The following is a 20,464-nucleotide window of genomic DNA, read 5'->3' on the forward strand; positions in this document are numbered from 1 at the left end:
GTGTCCGTGTGTGTGTAAGTGTGTGTGCCTGTGTGGTGGGGGCAGGATGTAAGTGAGGGGCTCAAAGAGAGCTGGACCCCTACTTGGTAGAAAGTCGACAGATTTGAAAAATCAGGAAGTAGCCATGTAAACATGTTATTCAATGATATGGGGTCAATACCAGCAGAACTGGCTTCAAGAGTGACAGTGAGGAATTGTAGGAGGGGACCTGTGAAAGGGCTGCTTTGACTCTTAAAATTCTCTGCATGTGTAACTGATAGAAAGAACAATTAACTTTTTAAAGAAATAAGGTTTTTTTTTAACCTAGGAAAATATCAAGCTAAAGCCAGAGTAGAGACTGAGAAATTTCAGCAAAAGTCCAGGAAGCGGGGTGGATTGTGCAGGGACGGCATCAGCCTGAATCTTCATCTCACACGCACGCGCCGGGACCGTGTGAATCCTGAATTAACATCAATTCTAGGTAAAAACTGTTCATGCCCTCAGTATGGGCAGCTTCAAGCCAAGTCCCCTCCTCCCTCACCCCTTTTAACGAACTCTCCTCCCCTAAATTATGGGACCACGTGTATTCGTTCCCTACTGCTGCTGTACCAAATTACCACAAATTTAGTGTCTTAAAATAACACAAATTGATTATTTTACAGTCTGGAGCTCAGAAATGCAAAATCAGACTCAGGGGGCTAAAATCAAGGTGTCAGCAGGGCTGCATTCCTCCAGGGAGCGTCCATCTCCTTGCCTTTTCCCACTTCCAGAGGCCACCTGCATTCAGGATAATGCAGGACACCCCCCGCCCCGTCCCAAGATCCTTAACTTAATCACACATGCGAAGACCCTTTTGCCGCGTAAGGTCACATTCATGGGCTCCAGGAATTAGGCCCCGGACATATTTTGGGGGCCATGATTCAGTGCACCACAGTCTGGTGGTTGTAGATTTGACACCCTAAGAGGCGCAGGAGGAGGGGGCCATGAGCGGAGGAATGCAGGCGGCCTCTAGAAGCTGGAAAAGGCAAGAAAACGTGTCTTCCCCTCAGAGCCCCAAGAAGGATTCATTTTGGACTTCTGACCTCCAGAACTGTAAGGAGAATAAATTTGTGTTATTTTAAGCCGCTATATTTGTGGTAATTTGTGTATTGTGTCCAGGTCTTAAATTTATCACAGAGACCAAGTGATCACCCAGAGAGGCTTATGCCGTTGAAAGAGGAGTTTTAATTGTCCCAGTTCCCCTGGAGACAGCGGCACAGCGCCTGCCACACGAGGAGGTGGGGAAGCGGACCGACAAAGCAGCTGGGATGCACCATTATGACCGTGGTGGTGGGAAAAGCCTACGGGAAACGTCCCCTCTGGGTCAGTGGTCAGGGGCCCAAGAAAGCTAGTCTGCAGTGAAGACAGACCACGTGGGTCATTAGTCTCGGCCTGTGATTCAGCAGACGAATGGAGAGGGTGGGAGTAATAGACGTCCGAGAGCCAATACAGAATTGGCCATGATTAATACATAATTAATACAATCTGCCCAGGGGCCCAGGACACAAATGCACCCCTCCTGGAGGCACCCTTCCTGCAGTTGACATGGACACTGAGGAGAGACTGAGAACAAAGAAGAAACGAGAGAGGCAGGATGGGACCAATGCCCGTGGGGTCCCTGAGTCCTGGGTCCCCCGAGACCAGAAGCCACTCAGCCTGTGGGCACTGTGAGCAGGGTCACGCGTCCAGTCCTGAGCCCAGCAGGGTGTCCAGGCGTCTTAGACGTCTGACAACATGCCTGAGACTGGCTCCTGGGAGCCACGGTCCCCCCAGCTTGGACAGGGCATCACCGCACAGGAGGGCAGAGGTGACAGGCCAACCGGCTGGGTTGAAAGTGGTCAGTGGATCACACCTTAGTGACAGGAGCCGGGCTCTCACAGCCAGAAGTGACCCTGGAAAAGCAAACCCCAAACAGACCTGCTCTGGTTGGTCCCACCCTGCAGAGAGCGAGGGAGGTGGAGGGTCCCAGGATATTCCCGGGATTCTCACACCGTCTCAGCGGCACGTCCGTAATTCAGCCCGTGACCAGCCGCCCGGGCAGAAAGAATTATGACTTGCGAGTCTGGAGAGCGAGACGCAACCCCAGGCTCCCCCCTCTGCGGCCCCGCCACCAGCCAAAGACGTTTGGGGTGGGAAGTTCAGGACGCATTTCAACTGCGAAGACCAAGGTGATTTAGAAGGCAAAACATTGGCAATTGTGTCAGATTTCCACACCTTCACCCAGCAGGTCCGGCGTCCTCACTCCCCACACCGCACGGCTGGCCTGGGGTGGGGGGCTCCCGTCTGCAGGCTAGAGCCCCCCGCAGCCCCCAGCTCCCTCGGCCCTACCGGAGCCGTCCTCGGACTCGATCCCGGCTGGGCCACCCGGGGTGCCTGCGGTCTCAAAGCTCTGGCACGGCCCGGAGCACACACTGCCCCCATTGTACATGAGCCTGGGCTGGCCAGCGGCCAGGCTCGGCCCCGCTGCAGCACATGTTTTAAATCCCACCACTTATGTATTTGGTTTGGTAGCTTTAGGTTGATGAGGTACTGAATTTCACTTCGATATTGAGTTTGAATGAACTGAAAGGAAAACACAGATATGAAACAGGGCCTGGCGGGGCTCAAGGTGGGGGACAGGTGTTTCCTATCTGGATATCCCTCTGCATCTGATCCATCGGCAGCCCTCCCGCCTTGGGAGCTCGGTGTGCCCTGAGGCAGTTTCTTTTAAACAGCCTTGTGATGGACGTGCAGTCAGGGCCCAGCTGGGCACCCCTTGGGGCAGCCCTCTCTTGGGTCTTTTAAATACAGCAGAGTTAGCCGGAGGGCTAACTCTTGTCACATAAATTGTCTGAACCCAGGGTTAGCGATTTGCGACCATGAAATGCTCCAGCTCCCACGGCAGGGACGAGCAAGGGAACGACCGTCTGCAGACAAGGTGAGAGATTCCCACCAAAATTCACCCTGCCTTCCTTCCAGAATCCCACTCTACACTTGTGCAAAAGTGAGTTTTTAAAAAGAGGTAATAAAAGGGCAGAAGAGCAGAATAACGTGATTAGTAGGTAAAGCCACATATTTTAGAGAAATTGCTTTTGCTCTGGTGGCAGATGAGAGCAAGGCCTGGCCTCTGGACCGTGACGGCCGTGTGCCTTGGAGGGGCCCGTGCAGTCCTCCCCCTGGGTCCAGGCCTGAGCCCAGGCCAATGTCCCGGTGCAACAGGGTGTCACTCCTATGGCCTCAGCCCTTCTGAGTTTTGTCCCTCGTCAGCCACTGGGCTGGCTCCCTGGGCGTGTGACCATGAAGTCACACAGCACCCCATGCTCGGAAGGGGGCCCTGCACATGGTGGTCAGTGCTCTGCCATCACTGTCCTGAGATTCTTCACAATTTCCTTTGAACTTGTGTTTGGTGAACAAAGTCTAGTGGGACAAAGGAGTTCACTGCTCCCCAGCCCAATGACCTGACCAGGAGGGCTGGGGGCAGGTAAGTCGCAGGGTGGGCCCAGGCTCCTGTGAGGGTCTGCACATGTAATTAAAAAAACACTAACAGGTCAAGAGAGAAACCACAGAAAAAGGCTTTTTTTCCTGCTTTTTGAACAAGGGGCTCTGTGTTTTCATTTGGCACTGAGGCCTGCCAGTTACATAGCTGGCCAAGCTCAGTGACCTGGGGTCCACCCTGGATGCAGAGGAAATGCACCTCTGTTTGGGGCAGAAGCATCGGGTCCAGAAAAGGCCTTGCTGTCAACCAGCACATTGAAAAAAGAGGCCACAGAGGGAGGAGGGGGCAGGGAGCCAGCCAAGGACACCAGGGCAAAGGTGAAACCAAGTTCCCCTTAAAACCAAGTTCCTCTGCCATGTTTATGATAAACCTCTCTATCCAAAATTTTATTCCCCTTCTTATCCCACCCCCATTCCCCTCAGGATTGAGGAGAATAAAAGAAAAGGGGGGATTGAAATCGAGCAGGACACGGTGGGGCCTTCCCACGTACAAAAGCTCCTCCGTGTCCTCTGTTTCTTGTTTGTAGAATAAGGCTGTAATCCCCTAGGCCTTCCCTGAGTTCCAAACAGCAGACTCAAGCAGTTACTAATTAGGGAAGTGAAAGAATGCAGAAACAAAGGAAAAGCAGTTAAGCAAGAAAAGTAATGATAGCTTAAACAATAAACAGAATCCTAGTTCCTCCACAAGGAATGTATATAACAATCTGATGTGTATCTTTGAGTTATTCTGCAGAAACTAAGACCCTGCCCAGGTGGAGGATGGTGACTACATGCTGACCACAAGCATGTAGACCCTAGACTAGCTGAAAGCAGATGGTTGATAGTTAAGATTGCCAAAACAACACCCTGTTACCTCACCACCAACCAATCAGAAGAAAGTCCATGAGCTGCAACCCTCACCCCAAATGTTGCCTTTAAAAACCATTCCCTGAAAACCATCAGGGAGTTTGGGTCTTTTGAGCATTAGCTGCCCATTCTCCTTGCTTGGCGCCCTGCAAATAAATGCTGTACTTTCCTTCACCACAACCCAGTGTCAGTAGATTAGCTTTGCTGTGCGGCAGGCAAGTTTGGTTCAGTAACAAAGGGTACCAGGCCCAGGGACAAAGGTCTGAAGTGGCCTCAACAGCCCATGGGCTGTGTGAGAACAAGTAATGTGCTCCCACACAACCGGCAGTTTTCAGATCTCCCTGGGAGAGCGCCCGACATCCCAGGGACCCGTGGGCCCTCAGAGCTTGGGGGCAAGTGCCAGCCATCACCTGGACTGCAGGGCCCCTGCAGGACACAATTATATGAGTGTGCATGACACAAAAGGCTGGAAGAAAACGTGTAAAATATTCATGGTGTTTCTCAGAATGGTGGGTAACCGGGTTTACGCTTTCTTCTTTACATTTTCTGTTTACCAAATTTTCTACAATGAACAGTCACTGCAATTACTGTCAGAAAAATTAAATCATGGGTGTATGTATGTATATGTAGGTAGATTGTTAACACTATATAGACACACACACACATATATACACACACACATATTTTTAAGGCTAATGTCATGCTATCCTATCAGTCTACACGGACACGAGTGTGTACTCAGATACGTGCGTGTATTTTATGTCATAGTTGAGGAGTTTGGCCACCTGTTCTTTTTAAGCAGCAATTGATAAATTTCACCACTCAGCACAAGAAGTGGTGAAAAATTTAGTAAGAATCCACGTGTATTTCTGGGAAGGTGTCCAGTGTCCTAATGGGGCTCCATGCATGACCTGCTCCTCTATCTGCAGCCCCAGCCAAGGGCATGGGTGTGCAAGCACACACACACAGAGGCGCACATGCACCCTCATGGTAAGCACACTTAATCCACACTCCTGTTTCTCACAAAGCCCAGACTGGGGCCTTGCCTGTCATAGGCCAGCAATAGGTATTTGTTAAGTAAAGGAGCATCAATATTTTATTCCTTCTGATAAATCTGCAGGAGATTCCTGCCCTGCCCTATAATCACATGCTGTACTAACCTGAATCTTCATCACGTATCTTTGTCTGACTTCCAGTGCACCCCGGCTTAATAGACAACCTGGGGCGGGAAGCCCTGTGTGACCTCTACCACCCACAGCACTGAGCGGACAGTAAAGGGACCACAGGAGTGACCGTGTGAGTGAACCAATGGATGACCTGGTGTCCTGAGGGCAAACAGGATGGCCCACAGGATCGGTCTCCTGACCAGAAGAGTGTCAGCCTGTGGGCTGTCTGCAGAGGGTGACCCTGAGACCGCGTCTGTCCTCAGTGAAGGTGGTGTCACCCATGGACAGTTGGTGTCTGTCGGGCGTGGCGTGGGAGGTGCCGGTGGCAGTTGGGGGCTTCACACTTGCTGGCTGAAATAGCCCTTTCCCCTAATTTTAAGATAAGGAAACTGAAGCCTGAGAGAGAGTGAAGTCCTCAGGGTGACCCCAGGTCGATTTGAGTCAGGAGAGAGGGGAAAGCATGTGGCACCCAGCCAGTCACCAGAACCACCTCCAGGGAGGTCCCCCTGCAGCAGAGGGAGTGAGGGTCAGTCGCTTGGCCGGAGTTGGCACCTGTTGGGGAAGCGCCCCCATCCCACCCCCGGCTGCCACAGGCACCTCCAATCTGAGATCACCACGTGCAGAAGAGGTGAATTGATTTCGTTCGCCCTTGGCCTTTCCACTGGCCACTTGTCACCATGTTGCATGGGGTTGAGTTTAACAGGGAGAAAATGATCACTAGCGCTTTCAATATCCTCAGGCTGCCAACATAGCATTCTTCAGGGTATTTTCAATTCTCTTGGCCCAAAAAATTGCTCAATATGAAAAAGACTATGAGATCGATATAAAGATATTTTTAAAAGCTTATTTTGCTCTGTCTAGGACCCCAATAAATGTATGTGTCTGTTAAATAAATACAGCCCCGGAATGTTTCATTAAGCATCAGAGTCCTCTAAATTCCTCATCAGGCCCAGCCCTGTGAAAAGAACCGAATTTAAGGGCCGGGAGAACGTCCGCTTGGCGGGGGCTGTCCACCACCACCTCCAGTCACAGGGCCCTTGTAAGGACTGAATATGTCTTGGCTTGGAGCAGAGAAAATGCATTTGCCAAAAGGGTTATTATTACCTTAGCAGTGATTCATTTAAGTGGTTTCCCGGGAGTGGTGTTTTATTATGATTTCTCGGCTCTCAGCTTGGTTCTTTCCCAGCTCTGGGCCAGGGCCGCATTCCTGGGATACTGGGCTGTTCCTAGTGCACAGACGGCCCATTCACCGCGCCCCTGAGGCCTCTGCAGGCCGCCTCCCACCTCCCAGCACTGGGCCCTCTAGCCACAGCCCCTGCCCTGCCGCCCCAGGTGCGCTAACCCCAGGGCCCCTGAGGTGGGCCTGGGCTTGGAATCGGTTCACATCCCGGGAAGGACACCCCCTTCCTGGTTCCCAGAACCCGCCGAGGCCCAAGGGGGCGCGGGCGTACTCCGGTGGTCAGGTCCCCTCCCGGGGTCCTGGCCGTGCCGGCCACCCCGTCAGGCTATGACATCTCGCGTGGGCCCTGATTGTGCCACAGGAAGACGAAGCACTGAGGAAAGAAACTACTTGTAAGAAAGGTTTGCAGGAGAACCAGGCTTTCGCGATGTGCCTCCTCAGTAAAAACACAAATGATATTTAAAGACAAAACATGAGATTACCAAGGCTGCCACGTTTATCACGGGTCTGTTCTTGGGTTTGGGTAGAAAAGACCAATTTTTGACCTCATTATCGTATCTGGACGGTCAGAACGGATGTCCCAACACCCACGGCCGTGCAGGGGCTGGTGGTGTGGGAGTCACACAGTGAGGGGAGCTTCTGTCCCTGACAAGGGGCCCCCAGCCTGACTCAAGCATCCCCACCAGCCCCTTCTCAGCTCCCTGCAGGTGAAGGGAGCTCCGTGCTCCTGCAGGACGTGCTGAGCGGCGCCCAGGAGAAGGCGCCAGGGCCCCCATCCAAGATTCCAGGCCTGGTGGGGGCACCTCCCCGTGTAGCCCCGGCGGCGCCGGGGTCACTGCGGCGGCTCCTCATCTTCCGCCGGCCGCCTCAGAGAATCAGGGTATGTTTGGGGAAATGTGTCCCTGCAGCGTCCAGTCCAGCAGGAGTCCCTCCTACTCACCTCCACTCACCTCCACCCACTCCTCCCAGAGGGCGGGGTTCACCTGCCCGAGAAGACACCCCCTCCCTTCATGGGGCCCTGAGCCTCGCACAAGCCAGCCATGCAGCAGGCTCCCTGTCTCAGCCCCTCTTGGAGCTGCAGCGTCCAGTACGGCAGCCACCGGCCACAAGAGGCCACTGGAGCATGCAGGAAGGGCCCCCCCCACACACACTGGGTGTCAAAGATTCAGCGTGAAAAAGCATGTGCAATGTCTCACTGATCATTTGTGTATGGATTACAGATTGAAATAATATTTTAGAAGACAGTGAGTTAAATAAACGACATTATCAAAATGAACGCCATCTCGGGCTTCCCTGGTGGCGCAGTGGTTAAGAATCTGCCTGCCGATGCAGGGGACGCGGGCTCGTGCCCCGGTCCGGGAAGATCCCAAATGCTGCGGAGCGGCTGGGCCCGTGAGCCATGGCCGCTGAGCCTGCGCGTGCGGAGCCTGTGCTCCGCAAACGGGAGAGGCCACAGCAGTGAGAGGCCCGCGTACCGCAAAAAAAAAAAAAAATGAATGCCACCTCTTTTAACAGTGGCATAGATGTAATGTTAAATTTTCTCATAGCCACTTTTTAAAAAAGCAAAAAGAAGCAGGTGGAATTAGCTAACAGCCGTGGGGCCCGCATTACAGGTGTGTGTCCATCACTGCCTTAGCCCGTCCCGCAAGGTGAGGCCCCATCCTCCCCAGCAGCTCAAGGCAGAACACCCGCCTCGGCCAGTGACTTGGTCCAGAAAGCCAGGAATCCCCCTCCTTAACTGAACCTTGTCCTGGGTGGGCCTGGCACCCAAGACCCTGGTCCAGCAAGGTGACAGCTGGCGCCCTCATCGGGACAGTGCCGGCCCCCACTTCGGCTCAGCCCCTCCCACTGCTCCTCAGGCCTCTGCCCCAGCTCCACCTCCCTCATCTCTTGTCTCCCACTCTACAGGAAAACATGAGCTGCCAGCAGACCCGCCCCCGAGATGCCCCGGAGCGTCCCCGCCCTTGCCTGGCCCGTGCCCAGGCCTTGCAGGTTCATCCTGCTTGGTGCAGGGCTCGGCTCGGGGGTCTTCTCTGAGCACACCTGCTAACAGTGTCCGGTTTCTCCCTGCGTCTCCCTCCAGCTACCGTGTTACCATCATCTCGTGCTCTGCACAGATGAACTCATCCACATCACGGTTTAGATCACTGGTATACTGCAGAGTGTTTCCCAAAGGGAAGAGCACCCTGGAATTAGGGTGAGCACAGTAGAGTGAGCTTAAAGGACAGGGGTCTGAGGTCAGCAGATACTTCAAACCCTGCCCCGTACTCCCTTCCCTGCAACTCCTCCCGACGGACAGTGCTCGCTGATGGGCGGGTCCAGCCACTCCGCGGGGTCCCTGGACCAGTACCTTGCAAGATGTCAGGAGCTCACCCAGGAAGACACGATGACCACATGAGAGCCCAGGACAACAGCGTGTGGGGCAGAGGAAGGGCACGGGGACAGTCCCTTCTCTCCACATATGCCCCTTCCTTCTCATGGGATATGGGTTACTAGGGCAGGTTATGACCTCCTGGAAGCCGTCCTCCTTCTGTCCGGGATTGAGAAACCCAATCCCCTGGTCCCAAGATGCCAGTGGGTACTCACAGGTTGATAACTGCTCCCCGTTCCTTTGTTGAAGCCCCCAGGTCTACCCGCCGGCCCAGCTGCTTCCCGCCTCATTCAGGGTCAGCCCGGCCCCCTGTGGAGCAGAGGCACCCGGACCCCCACAAGCACCCCAACAGGGCTGAGCGCATTCCTCCCGCCCGCCCCAAATCTGCTCTTCACAACATCCTCCACCCCGGTCTTCCCTGCTCCGTCGTCAGACTGGAAGCCTCTTCCTTCAGCTCCCCTCAACCCCTCACCCTACCCTTCTCAGAGGCCTGCTCACTTCACTTCTACATATTTCTGGAATCCCCTGTCCCCCCAGCGTGTTGCCCCAACCTAAACCCTGGTCAACCTTCCCTGGGACCACAAGTCTCTGCCCATCTCCCCTCCCTTCCAGACCTCCTCCCGTGCTGTCACCAGAGGGACCTGTGTAAATAGTTAAGGACCTGGCACTTTGGGGATCACACCATCCTCTGAGGCCCCCATTCACCCACAGGGTAAGAGTCCAAATGTGTAGTTTGTTTTTATTTTATTATTATTATTATTTTGGTGGGTGGGCGGTGCAGCGCGACGACATGCAGGATCTTAGTTCCCCGACCAGGGATTGAACCCGTGCCCCCTACAGTGGGAGCGCCGAGTCTTAACCACTGGACCTCCAGGGAAGTCCCTGTAGTTTGTTTCTGAATAAGAAACAAGTCTCTCTATGTCTCAAGGTCAGGAATTGATTATATCAATAAAACTTTGTCTTGTCTGAGGGTCATCCTTGCTAAGATCAGATTGCCCCCAGGCACGAGAAACCTAAGTGGAGAAGAAAAGAACTCTCCCGCAAGTAAAGAGCCAGTAAGAACACGCCCTCGGCACAGCACTGGCACCTCCTGTCCAGACACCTTCCACCTCCCGAGAGGACAGACAGCACGGCCGTGCTCATCCCCCGCCTCCCTTGCAGAAGTAGAGAGTAACGTTCTTAAAATGTGTTTGAGGTGGATCTAAGTCATCAGAAGATATTCTGTGCACAGGAAAGAGTGCTTCTAACTTTTCGGTCTGAATCCTGGAGGCAGAACAGCATCTGGGCTGATGCCCAAAGCCAGTGCCTCTCCGATGGGCTGCCACAGGGCCCAGCCCTTCGACTGCGACAATTAGGAAACCAAAGTTCAGGGAAGGGGGGGGGGGGTGATTGCTCCAGGTGGCCTAGCCTGTTTGTGGCAGAGTAGGAACTACACCAAGGGTTCGCAGTGATTCACTTTTCCCCTAGTTTATTGGATTTTTAAGTTACAGAGGGGCCGAGAAAGACGGAAGAAACTGGAGTTAGTACTAACCTGCTTGGTCCAGCTGGGAGCAGGGACACAAGGGAGGAGGAGGGAGTGGGGGAGCACAGCTTTCGATGCAAAACACAACCCAGCTCTTGGATTCGACTCGACCTGCCTGGGGGGCTGTGGCCAGGCCCATGCTTTCCCCCATCTTTTAGAAGCTGTGTGTGACAAGTAGGGACACGGCGAGTCCGTGCAGTGCAGGGATGGGAAGCAGCTCTCTCTGGCACTCTCTCCTGACTGAGCAGGTGCCCACCGGGCCTTCTCCACCCTTGACCTACCCTCTGCCTCCCTTTGGGCACCAGGCTATGAAAAGCCTCACCGTGTGGCTGTCAAGTGGGCAATCACGTGTTGCCCCACAGAGACATCGCCAGACGGTACGACAAGCACCTTGTGAAGCTGGGTACACGGAGTCGGAGAGTCAGCACTCTGTGTGTTTGAGGGACGAATGAACCACAGGATGTCACTGTCCCCAGAACCAAAGGGCACCGACTGTCCTTGTGACCCTGACAACGAGGAGAGAGTCAGCAAGAGTCCTTCTCCCCCCACCCCCGCCCCTACGTGGCGTCGCGTTGGGGCAGCATGTGTCGCAGGTGAGAACGGCAGAACCAGAGCACGAAGAGAGGGCCGGGGACTTGGGGACACTGCAGGGCCTGCTGCTGCCCTATCCTGTCCTCAGAACACACTGCATCCCCCCTCACATGCTGCCCAGGAAAAGAAGCACCATAAAAAGGGCTGAGGTTGTTTTCAGCCTCCTTTTGAATCTGGAAACCTCATCCCTGCTCTCCCTTCTGAGGGAGGAAATGGTTTGGGTTCAAGGAGCGGGAACGGGGGCGCCTGCAGCCGGAAAGAGGAGCCTGCAGGTCGGCTGTGGGCTGCAGTTGCCCGTGTGCCACCCCCCTGATGCTTTCCCGATCTGCTGGAACACTTAAGCAGACCTTTGGGGAAGGGCTTCTGGTACGAAAAATAATCACTGGTTCAGCTAAAAGCCAGAGCACAATAAGAATGGGGAAGCGAAAGCCCAATTTCTCAGTTATTAACTTTATGAACTACACGGGGTTGCAATCGTTCCTTGCATCAGCCTTCCTTTGTCATGGATGAATGTAAACAGACAAAACTTCATTGGAGACTCTGGTCAAAATATTTAAACAGAAAAGTTTATGAGCAAAAGAGCTGCTTTTATTATTCGGTCTGTTACAACCAGCCCCTTGAGTTTTCCCTCAAGTTTATTTCAGCTGGAAGGCAGTCTTCTGTTCATTCTCTAATCTCTGCAACCCAATTAACCTGAAACATTTGATGAAACATGACTGCATCCTAGTCCTTCTTATTATAAAAGGAATTCATGTTTCTTTTGCTTCTGGAATGGAAAGCAGACCTACTTTTCCGTAAGTACAGCTAAAAGCCCTGAACATTATATATAAAACAAACATAAAACACACTGAAAGGTGGAGAGAAGATGGCAGACCAGGACCCAAGTGACAACACAATAGGAGATGCCCAGCTTTTCCTTTGCCTCATATATCCAGACTTGGATATGCACAAGGCTGCAACCCAGAACTGTCAATGGGCAAAGATACCATGCCACCCCACCCCCAGTAAAAACAAGAAAAGTCTGCTCTCTCTAGCCAAAGTATCAGAAAAGAGGCAGCCTGGCAGGGCAGAAAACTTTTAGAGAATGACCGCTCTGCTCCAGCCAAACACCACAGAGAAAACTGTGCCCCCCGCTTCACCTACAACAGCAAAGACTTCTTTGCTGGGGAACTCAGACCTCTACTTCCACCAGACAGTAACAAGGCAGGACCCCCCTCCTCCACAAGAGCAGGTCACAGGCTTCCAATAAAGATCACCCATCACACCAAGAACCAGGAAGATCTCAAACTGAGTGACAAAAAAGACAATCAATAGATGTCATCAGTGAGCTGGCAGACATTAGAACTGGCTGATAAAGACGTTAAAGCCACCATGATAAACATGTTTCAACAAGCAATTACAAACATGATTGAAACAAATGAAAAAATTGGAAGTCTCAGTAAAGAAAGTCTCAACTAAGAAATAGAATGTATTTTTAATGGAAATTTAAGAACTAAAACATTTAATAACTGAAATATAAAGCTTAGCTGAGAAGCTCAACAGTAGAATGGAGAAGACAGAGGAAAGACTCAGTGAACCAGGAGACAGAACGACAGACATCAACCAAACTGAATACTGAGAGAAAATGTTCTGAAAAAAATAATAAAGAGTCTCAGGGACCTGTGGGAATAAAACAAAAGGTCATACATTCACATCATCAGAGTCCAGGAAGAGAGGAGAGAGAGGAAGAGGCTGAAAAATAGTTAAGTATATAATGGTTGAAAACGTCATCAATTCGGCAAAAGACATAAACATCTAGATTCAAGAAGGTGAGCAAACACCAAACAGGAAAAACCAAAGAAATCTGTGCCAAGACACATCATCATTAAATGTCTCAAAACTCAGGACAAAAAAAAAAGAGATTTTGAAAGCAGCCAGAGAAAAGCATCTTACTGTACAGAAAAAACAACTGGAGTGATAGCAGATTTCTCATAAGAAACCAAAGAGCCCAGAAAAAAGTAGCACAATATTTCTCAAGTGTCAAAAAAAAAAAAAAAAACCCTGTGTCCAGAATGCTATACCCAGCGGAAATATCGCCCAGAAATGAAGGGGAAATCAAGACATTCTCAGATGAATGAAAATTAAGAGAATTTGTCACCAGCAGACCTGTCCTAAGGAATGACTAAGATAAGTCTCTAAACAGAAAGGAAACAGTAAAAGAAGGAAATCTGGAATGTCAGAAAGGAAGGAAAACACATATAAGAAAAAGATATGGAGAATTACAATAGGTTCTCCTTCTCCTCTTGAGTTTTGTAAATTATATTTGATGTGTGAAACAAAATTATAACACCGTGTGATGCAATTCTAAATATATTTAGGGGCTTCCCTGGTGGTGCAGTGGTTAAGAATCCGCCTGCCAATGCAGGGAACATGGGTTCGAGCCCTGGTCCAGGAAGATCCCACATGCCACAGAGCAACCAAGCCCAGGCGCCACAACTACTGAGCCTGTGCTCTAGAGCCTGCGAGCCACAACTACTGAGCCTGCGTGCCACAACTACTGAAGCCCGTGCGCCTACAGCCCGAGCTCCACAACAAGAGAAGCCACTGCAATGAGAAGCCCTCTCACCGCAACAAAGAGTAGCCCCCGCTTGCTGCAACTAGAGAAAGCCCGCATAGCAAAAAAGACCCAGCTCAGCCAAAAATAAATAAGTAAATAAATATTTAAAAACGAAAAAAAAGAATGGGAGAACCCAGACATGTAAGGCACAGGTGTCCTAAAGGGATTCAAGAGTAATAATGAGGAGAGGGGGGTCTTGGCCCATGGGTAGCTGGAGGGCATGAGGTCTCTTCTGTGGGAAAGACAAAGGGTCCAGGGTCTCGGGTGAGCCCAGTAAGTGGTTCCTCCAACCACCCGCAGGCTCGTGTACCAAACAAGAGGACAGCCTTACCATCAGAAAGGTGATCAGTTTCCAAAACTCTAGAATTAAGACAGCAAATAGGGTCCAGGGGGTACAAAATGAATCTGAACTTTTAGAGGTAGGCTGAGGGAGGATGCTAAATCTTGAAACACCCCATGCTGCAAGGATGACAGGGACTGAAGAAAAGGTTTCGGAAGCAGCAGGTGAGTACAGGGCAGGATGACTCGAGCTTGCACCAGGTGATCAGATAGTTTATGCCAACATTGTGTCCCACGGCGAATGCCAGTCTTGCTCTGGGGGTTGGGTAGCTGAGGCCCGTCACGTAGGCATGCAGTGCCCACTAGCCCTCTGAGGTCTGCTGCGAGGTGGCCGGAGTCCACAGGGACACTGGGGGGCCTAGGATGGAAGCTCCATGAGGGGAGGACCTGGCCAATCTCGTTTTCTACTGTGTCCAGGACCTGGCCCAGTGCCCAGAGGTACTCAGTGTAAGCTGCTGATGTGTGGATTCCATGATGATGGAGGGAAGAAAGGGGGGAGTGAGGGAAGGAGGGTGGGGGGAGAGAAGACAGAGGCTCAAGTAACCTCCGGAGAAGAGCAAGATGGCACAGGACGTCCCTCCCTAAAGCTGCGCTAAAATGTACCCTGGGGCTTCCCTGGTGGCGCAGTGGTTGGGAGTCCGCCTGCCGGTGCAGGGGACACAGGTTCATGCCCCGGTCCGGGAAGATCCCACATGCCGCGGAGCGGCCTGGCCCGTGGGCCATGGCCGCTGAGCCTGCGCGTCCGGAGCCTGTGCTCCGCAACGGGAGAGGCCACAGCAGTGAGAGGCCCGTGTACCGCAAAAAAAAAAAAAATGTATCTGGGATTTTGGCTTTACTCAGGTAAGGTGAGGCCAACAGGTCAGGAGACAAGTGCCATTGAAAAGATAGTTTATTACTCACCGTTCCCAAGAGAATGGGGGCAGGGGGCGCCATGCCATATGGGGCCACAGGAGGAAACACCAAGGCCGGTCACAGGCAGAGAGCATGAGTGAGGGAACTGTGGGAACGTCTTTATGGGGGTTCCCGAGGGAAGGAAGGGGCAGGACAGGGTAAGGGCACTGACCAGGCCAGGATTGGGTGGTTTGGATAATTTTAGCGGGTCTGTAGGGGCTGCCCCTCGTTGTCTGATGCCTGACCCTGGGCCAGTCAGGAAGGGGAAGGGGCTAGTGTCTCAGCAGTGTAGCAGCCCAGATAAGGCAGGTGGGCTGGGGGTCTGCAGGCCAAGCTGTGCTCACCAGCGAGTAGCTCGCTGTCTCTAGAAACTAGCTGACCTGGCGGTGGGGGACCTCTCCCGGGTCAACAAGGCCCCAGATATCAAAACATCAGATACAGAAGCTAGTAAATGTGGTTAACACATAAGCCGAGAGTGGATCTCCCCCAGGTGGTCTGTCCCAGGCCCTGCTGGGAGCCAGGGGAGTGGAGTGGAAGGCCAGGCCTGTCCACCCGTGATCCATGCTGGCAGCTCGGGGCTCCTCGAGAGAGGAACAATTCCAAAGAGAAAAGAGAACTCAAGGATTCCACCCCCTGTACCTCCAAAAGTGCTACTCCCTGGAGGAGGGCTCTGAACCCTGTCCAAGCGTCTCTGTGGAGGGTCAGCATGGAGGGCGTGGTGGGGCCCGAAAAGGCTTGTGCCCTCCCTAGCGTGGGCATGCAGTCCCAACCAGTGAGATCCTGGCAGCTTCAGCCTGCCCTGGAGAGAGAAATCGAGAAGAAAAGCAAACACGTCCCACAAGAGCCAAAGCACCTTGCTCCAGACCAGGCTTCCCAACAGTGATGCTACTGACATTTGGGGCCATGTCAATCTATGTTGGGAGGCTGTCTTGTACACTGCAGGAGGCTGAGCAGAGCCCTGGCCCCTGCCCACTGGATGCGACCCCCTAGGTGTGATCACCAAAACCGCCTCCTGCCATGGCATTGTCCCCTGCAGTTGAGAACCACACAGCTCCAGGGGCACTTAAGTCATGTTCAATTTTTTATATTCAGCTACTTGCGTTTCTTCAAAACCACTTTTGTCTTATCAAATAGAGTGACTCACACTCCCCCACAGAAAGCCAACTTCCAAGAGGTACAGATGAATAAATATGCCAGGATGAGTCAAGGATCTTCAAGTGGGCAGATCAGCGATGGGGGAGGGATGGTGGGAAGGGCCCCAGGGGTCTAAGAGCTCAGGGCGGTGGGACCTCCTCCACTCTGGTGGGCTCGTGGCTAGTGACCCAAAGTGCCCTTGACTTGTGCCCTGGCCCCGCAGATTCCACAGGGAGGCCTGAGGCGGCTGGTGGCGGGGGTGGGTCCTGGGGGTGAGGGCGGCCTCTCCTCCCCAGACAGACACAAGATGAGGACTCATCCAGGCGAGGTGTAAGCGCAGGACAGGCTGACAGACCCAAGGGGCTCTCGTCTGCCAGCTGCCAGCCCTGAGGGAGAATGAACCACACGGACACCAGACATGGGGGCACACTTCCCATCTCAGGGTCCCTACCAGCCTGAGGGCCCCGCCACATGCCCGGAGCCCAGAGCAGAGCCTGGGACCCACTGATGCCTGTCCAGCCATGAATAGTTGGGCCAGTGGCTGCGGAGGGAGGAGGAAGCAGAAAATTCGGAAAAGAAGAATAGACGCGTGTACACGTGTAACTGACTCACCCTGTGGTGCACCTGAAGCCATCACTACTGTTCATCAACTATGCTTCAGTATGAAATAAAAAGTTACAAAAAGAAACTTCGGGGAAAACCCATCCCAAAGAAAGAGAGCTCAAGTGTACTGTAGGTGAGGTAGGCCGGGGCTCAGACACGGGGCCTGGGAGCAGGGCAGGGGACCGGCCACCACGGAGTCAGGAAGACCTTCCACCTCCTGGCCGCTTGTTTGAGGCCACGACCCAAGACAGACGCCAGGCAGGCACCCTCCCGTGGGTCATTCTTTTTCTGGAGGGTTCAGCCGGCCCGCCTGCCACTGTCCAGAGAGCACAGCTCCGCGAGCCGCCCACACATCTCTTCCGATTCGCACCCACAGGACAGTACGTTTCTGTAAACCTGCAGGGGCAGCTCAAGGGTTTGAGACACTGGGGAACTTCAAAGCACAGCATCAGGTGTGAGAACATGGTGGAGGGGCTTCCAATCGGCCACCGCCCAGCCGCTCAGCCCCAAAGCCAGGGTCAACGCTTCGAAGGGAAGCTTCATTCTTCCCCATCCACCCGTCATTCCTTCCTTTGTTCCTGCCTGATCCCCAGGCCTCCTGGTACCACGGAGGAGCAGAGGCCCTGTGCTCGGCACCTACACGATTCCCATCCATCCATCCATCTCGAGCAGTCAGGGAGGAGGTCTGGACGCTCAAATGGGCGGCAACCCCGGGGCAGAGGAATTCCGCTTCCAAAGTCGGTCTATAAAATGCTGCTGGCCATTGGTGCATTTTTCCTTCGAGGGGAAGCAGAACAGTTCTAAAAGCTGCCTCTGGGGTACAGGCCTTGCCAAGGGGGAGTCAGTGAGAGGGGAAATTAATGTTCTCTTGAAAATGATGAGTAACTTCACACAGTTACCAGGGCCCAGTGAGGCCTGTGACATGAGCCACGTGGGCCCAATCTTGGCCCTCCCTCCCTCCGTCCTGGCCTTTGTGAGGGTGTGGGACCCCGGGGTGGGGGGGAGGCAGGGGCACCACGGGCCTGCGGGGAGGGGGCAGACGGGAAGGAGGAGGGGTCTGTGAAACTGAAGACTGCCAGAACGCGATCCGATCGCACGCTCAAAGTCTGATCAAAGGGCAAGGGCGGCCTCCCTGCTTTGGAATAAACTCTAAACACGTTAAGGGAATGTGGACGCCACCTCAGGCCTGTGGCCTCGGAGGCCAGAAAGGAGGCTAATTAGAAGCAACTTTTGGAAAGACGCCGGAACGTGTGGGTCGAGGCACAACGCAGGGCGCAGGTCGGGGAGGCAAGGCTGAGGGCCCCTCAGGGGCACCTGGGAGCCCGTGCCACTGGAAGGCTGGTTCAGACCTTGTCCAGGATGCTGCCGTTAAACTTGAACCTTGAACCATGCCCTTTCACCACCATCTGCCTGCCCTCCCCACCCCCACGGGTCCAGATCATTCTGGACAAACCCTCTCCTCTTGAGGTCCATAGGCTCCAGGACACACCAGCCACTAGCCAGAGTCCCCGTGTCAGCTGGTAGAGCCCCTCCTCTGGGGCCCACGGGACAACCACTTCCATGTGTCACCTCATTACCTCTTTTCGAGTCACCAGCTGAAAGTCCCAGGAGGGCAGGACCCGGTCCGTCCTATTTGCCCAGCACCTGGAACAGTGGCTGCTTCTTAGCGGGGGCTCAGAAGATGTTTATGGAACTGCATTTCCCGGAGCTGCCATGACAACGACCAAAAACTGTCAGCTTAAAACAAGGGAAATGTATTCTCTCACTGGTCAGGAGGCCAGAAGTCCAAATCACAGCATCGCAGAGCTGGCTCCTTCAGGAGGCCCTGTGGGGAGTCCGTTCCAGGCCTCTCCCCGGACTCCCTGGCTTCCAGCAGCCTCAGCGTCTCCTGCAGCAGCACCGAGCCAACCTCTGCCTGCGTCCTCGCCGCTCTCCTCCCCTCTGAGTCTCCTCCGAGTGTCTTCACCCAAACCTCCCGCTCCTTCTTCCTTGAAGTCGTTGGCTTCAGGGCCTCCCCACTCCAGTGTGCCCTCATCCTGATTTGCATCTACAAAGACCCTACTTCTGACTGAGGCCGCGTTCACAGGTCCCGGGGGTAAGACGTCAACACACCCTTTGGCGGGTGCAACTCAACCCAGCACCGTACTGACTGAACAAAGGAAGGACAAACAGCCCCAGCCCGGGAAGCAATCATCTCTCTCAGCTCTGCCAAGGCCTGCAGTGGCGAGCACTTCCCGCACTGAGAAAGGGGAGTGACCAAGTCCAGGCGGTGCCAGCGGTGCCCGCGACGAAGCCTTCCCCACCATCCAGTCCCCGCACCTGGGATTCCAAGCATAGATCCTGATTCCCAGTCAGGAATCGTAACTGCATCCCGAACACACACACCAAGCCACAGCTGAGAGAATACATACGTGGGGTAGGACACGTGTGCGAGTGTGGGATGTGGCGTATGGGGGATGAGGTGTGTGTGTGTGGTGTGTGCGTGCGGGCGTGAGAGTTGAAGCTCTGCTTCACTCCGCCCACCCTGGGAGATGTTGTAGTCAGTGGACTTGATGTGCTTCATGAGATAAAGAACGTTTGTAAGAAACCAGGAAAGCCTCCCCCATACAGGTTGGGAGGAGTTGTTCTAGTTTCGGGCTCCGTCAGTGACAGATGAGAGGCGTGCTGGTCAGCTCGGGCTGCTATAACCAAGCGCCACAGAGGGGTGGCTTCAACCACAGAAATTGATTTCCAATGTTCTGGGGCCAGAAACCCAAGATCAAGGTGCCATCAGGGGTGGTTTCTGGTGAGGCCTCTCCTCCCGGCACAGAGAACACCTGCTGCCTGGGTTCCAATGGCCTTTCTTCTGTGTGCAGAGAGAGGTCCCTGGCATCTCCTCCCCTTCTGACGGGAACAGCAGTCCTAGCGGATTCGGGCCACATCCTGACGGCCTCATTTGGCCTCCATCACCTTCCTAGAGCCGCCACCTCCCAAATACAGTCACACTGGTGGTTAGAGCCCCAACATACGAATCTGGGGGCAGACAATTCAGTCCATGACAAGAAGTAACTTGAGGAAATGGATGTCGATGCCACATCTCTACCTAAAAGGGCACAGCACCGGGGAGGAAGGGTACCTGGCAGTGTTGAAAGAACCCGGAGCATGGCACACCCTTCCCAGGAGGCCGGGGTCTGAGGAAGGAGGTGTGGCCGGCTCCTGAGGGGCTCCGGGAACCTCCAGTGAAGCTGGTAGGTGTGGCCCCTAAACCAACACGGGAAACACTCGGAGCCTCCTGGCGCCCGGGCAGGGAGCGAGTGCTCGCCAGAGGGGTGTGAAGAGTGAGTGTCCGAGAGGGACAGGCCAGCCCAGCCTCCCTCACAGGACCCCTGGTGGCCTCGGGACCACACGCCCAGGGGGCTGAGGGAGGGGTTCCTGGGGGATCGCACACAGATTCAGGAAGCCCGGAGTTGAGGGATCTCCAGGTGAGGTGTGGCGACCAGAGGGCCTGATGCCACCTGTCCTGACTACCCCACACTCAGCAAACTCGGGAGATGTCAGAGGAGCCTGGGCTCCATCAAGCCGTCACACCAGACACGAGCCATCTGCCATTCTCCCGTGCTTTCCCCAAACGCTCCCCAGGGGCCAGTCCATGTCAGCTTCCAGGTCCTCTAGACTGTTCTTCACGCCACACGGGACCAGCCACCTAAGGAGGGCCACTTCCCCTCGGAGGCACAGTGACAATGAAGAGGATCCT

This window comes from Monodon monoceros, unplaced genomic scaffold (assembly GCF_005190385.1).
Source record: "Monodon monoceros isolate NGI ecotype Baffin Bay Population unplaced genomic scaffold, NGI_Narwhal_1 Super_Scaffold_16, whole genome shotgun sequence".
Lineage (NCBI taxonomy): Eukaryota > Metazoa > Chordata > Mammalia > Artiodactyla > Monodontidae > Monodon > Monodon monoceros.